This window comes from Pagrus pagrus (genome assembly GCF_965226575.1).
Source record: "Pagrus pagrus genome assembly, chromosome: 10".
Taxonomy (NCBI): domain Eukaryota; kingdom Metazoa; phylum Chordata; class Actinopteri; order Spariformes; family Sparidae; genus Pagrus; species Pagrus pagrus.
Window position 1 is genome coordinate 20,007,376 of NC_140194.1, and position 6,752 is coordinate 20,014,127.

A 6,752-nucleotide genomic window follows, 5' to 3' on the forward strand; every position below is an offset into this window, starting at 1 on the left:
CCCTCCCCCGCTGATATTCTGACACGCTACTCACTCACATTTTTAACTGCTTAATAATGGAAAACTGTGCTACGAAAGCGCTACTAGCAAATCATTTTAGTCTTAAATGATCTTAGGGTTATAAAAAATTAAACAGTTTCAGCTTTCATGCATCATTTCATAAATGTGCACATTGTTTGCCATCTTGGTGAGATTTTCAACAAATCAGAGGTTCAATGACAATTTAACATGACATCTATGGTACACCAAACACTCAAGTGAGGTAAAAGACATTAACCTTTGAGTCCAGTTTTTGCGAAGAGCAGGCACTCTGCTGTTTATGTGGCAGTTTGGATTAAAAAAAAGTCAGTTTGGCATCTGGACACTCATCTTTACCCCAGCTCAGTTTGTGATGAAGGATAATAAAACAGATTTATCCTATGATAAAAATCTAGAGCAGCTTTAAAGTAGCTAAGTCACATACCAATCTAATTCAGTAATTGCTCTCATGAAACAGATAAAACAAAACTGATAGTTTTACATCCATTTAATCTTTGGCACAGCATGATGGAGTAATGCTGAAGCCCAACAGTTATAAAGTCTGTCTAGTCTTCATATAAGTTCACTTGTATCAATTTCCCTTGTGTGTGTGTTTGTGTGTGTGCATGCATACAGTATGCCTGAGGGTATGTATTAATGAGCGTTTAGATCGAAAAAAGCATCACATACAAGAAAAAACAATGGAGTGCGTTGGTGGAGTGTGTCACATTTCAGGTGTGAGTGAGATGATGAAATATGTTCCAGCACGGGTGGTTTCCGTAATAGATCCATTGTATTTGAAGGTTAATCAGCCACAAAAACACAACACAGTGATTGAATAATGCTACAAGACAAGATTTCACTAGTCTGAAAGGTTATAAAGAAGTCATTTGACAGTAGAGCTACAGCATTCACATTACCGAATAATATGCAGTTTATGTCACGTGTACATATTTGCTAATACAGTGCATTGCCAAGTAACAAAAACAGTCGAGTCATGTTAAACCTGCAATAACTGATGACTGAATAACTGGGCAGTGATTTGTATGATGCATTCGCACGGCATAAGGAAAAGTCTAATTTTTTACTCTGTTTTACTGATATTTTCTCCTGGATATGATGTCAAGGTTTCATGTAATATCAACTTTCAGAGGCAAAGCTTATGTTCTACATAAGCCACATTATTAATATAGCTCAGAGGTGATTTGCCCACTTTCTGCATGTGTGCTACAAGCATAAATACACATTTTCAGCTCTTTAGAATAAGTAACAGTGCATTTAGTAAGGTTTGAGCCACCAAAAACCTCCAGAACAGCTAAAAATCTCCATAGTGTAGATTCTCCAAGTCTCTGAACTGGAGGGATGAACACCATTCTTCCTAAAGATAGTCACTGATTTTGTGTTTTGCGTTGGTGCTCTATCGGTAGCCTGACAAATCAAGAGTTTCAACTTTGTCGCATCACTGGTCATCGGTCTATGCAATCACCCTGCCACTGTGGACAGCACGGATCTGCTATGTGCCATCATTGTTTCATCACTGAAGTAGTTAAGATACATTAAAGTCACAGTAATAAAGTGAACAAGAAATGAAATGTGGTTATTTCCTACCACCCTTAACATTACAAAAAACAGATATATTCATGTTCTACAGGGTCATGGATGGAATGATGAACTTAACAATGAATCATAACAATACTGGCACTCTGTATCTGTACTCTCCAAATATCCATCACTTGACACAAGATTTACTTTATATTCTGACTAAAGGTTCTGCCCTGCCTCATTTAGCTGTGATGAACTAGTCTCTCAGGACAACTGTTGAGACATTGCATTCTGAGTTTAAGTACTAGAATTCCCATGGCAAAGTTCTCAGGACTCAAAGGTCCCACATGGTATAAATCTGAAGTGCACAGTAATAAGCCAGGCTGTCACTGGCCCGGAAGAGTAATATTTATAGGGGCGGGTGAACAAAATTGATTCAAAGAAGGATCTCAATTCTTATATCCTACGATGAAGACTGATTCACAAAAGTCCAAAATCGATTTTGTAAAAGTTACTAACACAGGACGAAAAAGTCAGAACTCAACTGAGAGGACAGTGCAGCACCTGGACAGCACACACAGGCACGAGTAATCTTATAATTCACCTTCAAAAAAGAATTGCCAGTTGCAATCATTACTTTCATTTATTGACTTAATCATTACCTTTGTGAGACAAACATTAAGTAGGCCTGCATTGGGAATACTTTGTATGCCTTCACACAGAGAATAACATTAACAAAGTAGAGCAGCAATCAGCAGTGGCAAACAAGACCAGTTAAGCAAAACACTAAAAAATATTAAAAACTTGAAATCTGTGGTAAAGAAAATAACTATGTCCAGTCTTGTACCACAATGACCCTCCCTGGAGCTAACAGTGCAGCAGAGAGGCTGCACTCCACTGGTGGACTTATAGCTTGAGCTCGACCAATATATTAGTTGGCCGATATTATCAACCGATATTGACACAGATATACATCTGTTTTTTTTAATTACTTTTTTTAAGAGAAGGAGATTATAGAGTCATGTTATGGTCTTTTTAGACGGTAAAATGTATTGCTGAACTTTAAATGATCCAGCCTCCATTACATACCTTGTGTCACCTGACACATTGATATAAGAATTTTTTACTTCCTAATATCGGTATCAGCACCAATCTCAAAACACATCGGTCAGGCTCTACTTAAAACATTAACAACACGGAAGAACACAACTCCTCATGTTGTTATTCACATACAGACATGAATCGAAACTTGAGATTGCCAAAAAGTCATAGTCCTAACACTGAATACTGTTATCAATAAATGTTATTTGTTAACTAGCCACACATTTCAGCCGCATTTAAAAAAATTTATAAGAATTTGATTTCAATTGAATTGAACAGTTTCAGACAACTCCTATAACACAAGCCATCTGCTTTTGTTATACATTTATTATATCTTAACTTGTGCTCCATTGTGACTGTTCTCTAAGTGTTTTCTTACTTTTAGATTAGTTGACTTGTCCGAGTTTAAACTTTTGCTTCAATGTAAGGGAAAGTCGTTCTTAGGAACATGCCTAGTGTGTGTTAGATATACAGCTCTGGAAAAAATGAAGAGACCACTGCAAAATTATCAGTTTCTGTGATGTTACTATTTATAGGTATGTGTTTGAGTAATATGAACAGTTTTGTTTTATTCTATCAACTACTGACAACATTTCTCCCAAATTCCAAATACAAATATTGTCATTTACAGCATTTATTTGCAGAAAATGACAAATGGTTGAAATAACAGAAAAGATGCAGTGTATTCAGACCTCAAATAAAGAAAAGAAAACAAGTTCATATTGACTCATCAATATTTGGTGGAATAACCCTGATTGTCAATCACAGCTTTCATGCGTCTTGGCATGCTCTCAGTCAGTCGTTCACATTGCTGTTGGGTGACTTTATGTCACTCCTGGCGCAAAAATTCAAGCACCTCAGCTTTGTTTGATGGCTTGTGACCATCCATCTTCCTCTTGATCACATTCCAGAGGTTTTCAATGGGGTTCAGGTCTGGAGATTGGCCTGGCCATGACCGGGTCTTGATCTGGTGGTCCTTCATCCACACCTTGACTGACTTAGCTGTGTGGCATGGAGCATTGTCCTGCTGGAAAAACCAATCCTCAGAGTTGGGGAATATTGTCCGAGCAGAAGGAAGCAAGTTTTCTTCCAGGACAACCTTGTATGTGGCTTGGTTCATGCGTCCTTCGCAAAGATGAATCTGCCCGATTCCAGCCTTGCTGAAGCACCCCCAGATCATCACCGATCCTCCACAAAATTTCAAAGTGGGTGCGAGACACTGTGGCTTGTAGGCTTCTCCAGGTCTCCGTCTAACCATTAGACGACCAAGTGTTGGGCAAAGCTGAAAATTGGACTCATCAGAGAAGATGACCTTACTCCAGTCCTCTATGGTCCAGTCCTTATGGTCTTTTGCAAACCTCAGCCTGGCTCTTCTTTGCTTCTCATTGATGAAGGGCTTTTTTCGAGCTTTACACGACTTGAGCCCTGCCCCTAGGAGCCTGTTTCCAACCGTTCTCGCCGCTGGCATGGTCAATAGTTATTTTTTCGATTCCAATTACTTTTGAGGTACTACTAGCGCTGTTTTTCTCATCCAGCTGGTCCTATTGCAAGAGGATAGTGAGGACCACAGTAGTGGTTTTTATACTTTTCCTCGTTAAATGAGATTTGGTTCAGGTAATCACCTAATCAGTAGCTCATTAAGTAGAATGAGGTGTTTCTGTGTTGGAATTCAACAGACACTGGAATGGAATGGCTGTCATACATGTAGAGATGCTGATTTCAGAAAAATTTGCAGAGGTCTCTTATTTTTTTCCAGATCTGTATGTATATATGGTACATGTGTCTTTGTAACACAGCAGCCATGCACTGACAGCAATGGTGAACTTCACCACAGCAAGATCAGATTGGTTATTGGCAACTGAATACAACCAGGATCACATAATCTGAAGATACAGACATTGCCCAAGCCTGGCAAACTTGAACAAAACAGCTGCAGTTCATATCGTTCTGTTATATCTCTTTAACCATATCCGTCAGGAATACGAGGAAAATTGTCTTTCCCTTGGGCAAACAGATATTTTCCACCTGTTAGATATCTGATCCTGTATTCTTCCACAGAAAAACAACACATACTGTACATACTGTGATTTTCCGTTGTTTGGAAAGGAACTAGAAGGAATGTTTAGGCCTCACATTTAAACAAAAGGCATATCACTCAGTGCATTTGAAGGGAGTATTTTCTTTCTGACCCATGAAGAGCACCATGGTATTACATACCAGAGGAGTAGAATTGATAAAATCCCTGCAATTCCTGCCTTTTTATCTCAGTAGTAATAAAAACACAGAATGAAATGTGGAACTATAAATAGACACTGAATATCTAATAATATCACATAATGGGTGCCTGCCAAAGTTGAGCTCACATTGTGTTCTACTGACCCCTGACTGTGGAAATCAATCACAGCTTCATCCTTCCCCCAACTAAACACCATATTGTCTTGATTTCTTGTAATGTAAAAGGTATTCTTGCAGCAACAGTTCAAGGGGGGAAAAGATGTTGGCCTATTGATATGGATACAAAAAACATTTATCAAACGATTGGTCTGATAGATTTTGATCATGAGTACACTTTGTTTTGGAAAAATTAAATTGTGCAGCACGAGGCATAGCAGGGCAACTAAAATTAACAACTGGAAAGGATCATGTTAAAACACAGATCACCGTTACACCCTTTCTGGCCTGTGAAGCGTGCCGTGTTGTTGCCATGACTCCACTGTGTGTATCTATTCAAGGCATCCAAACGCATGACTCATGTGCTTCTATAGAGCAATCAAACCTAATGTGTCAGTGGTTTTTGTAAAGTCATATCAAAACAGACCTGATGCTGGCACCAATTCTTACAGAGATTTTGCCTACGGACATGATGAGGATGATAATTGTGGGGGTGGTAGTTGTTGTAAATTGGGTTGGGATTGCATCAGCTGTATGCAGGTCAACACAAGTTGCTGGCAAAAGATGTTGCACAAACTGGGAACGTCCAGTATTACTTTTCATCTGCCAACTGTCGATTCAGTTCATCAACAGACCATTGTGGTAACTGTGCTAAATTCAGGTGATTTGTAAGTATGCTGTCACACCTGTTGTTCTGTTCATTTGGTCCGGTCCGAGGGGAAATATGTACATGTACATAAACATCGTCACATAGTTGTAGTTGTATGCATCAAGTCGCACTGCCCCACATGGGGAAATCAAATTTTAATGACTGACAGCAGGCCATGCAACACTTCTTCTTAACACTAACACTAATTCTTCTTATATGTATATTTATGTTCCTGGTGTACAAAAAAAACTTGCAAAGAAATAAGCGATTAAAAGCAGTATTAGGTCTATATGGCAAAAAATCAACTGCAAAAAATGAAAAACAGTCTTTTCTTCTCAACAAGATAAAAAAGAGGCGTCTAGTACGGCAGTACTATGACGGGTGTTGCTTTGCTACGACAGACTTTAAATCTCCATGCCCTTCAAACATTCACACTTAATTCTATTGTGTGGAACACATTTAATTAAGTGATTATAAACAATCTGTCCTGATATAAGACTTGATCAAAATATTTAAATCATCTTCAATTTTTAAAACCTTTATTGGCTAATGTTATAAGTATTCAGTCTGTGCAACGGTGAGTTAGTTCACCTATTAGTGGATTTAAGGATTAGCTGATAAAAGAAAAACATTAGTGTTTTACATATGAATCCTTGCAGTCCAATAGAGACTGAGAGACTCAAGTGACAAATTTTGACGCTCAAAAGTGACTTAAGTGTTCAGCCGAAACTACATCTAAGATGCCCAAATATACAATTTGAATACCAGGAAGCCAGTAGGAGGTACAGGTGTTTCCTGTGGTAATTCCCTGTCCAACCACAATTTCATACAATCAAAGTAGATAGAAAGGGAGAGTGTAAAGTGGAAACCCCATTAAGTAAATGAATTACACTAGATCAGCTCAATCCTCTACTGCTGGCAACTGGGCATTAGAGTTAATTCTGCATTGTCATTTTTCACAGCAAGATTTCCTTAACTAGGCCTTGCATTTGAAATGCGTATGCTCTGGTTAAAAGCCTCCCAGGTGACACCTCATAGACTTCCATTAACT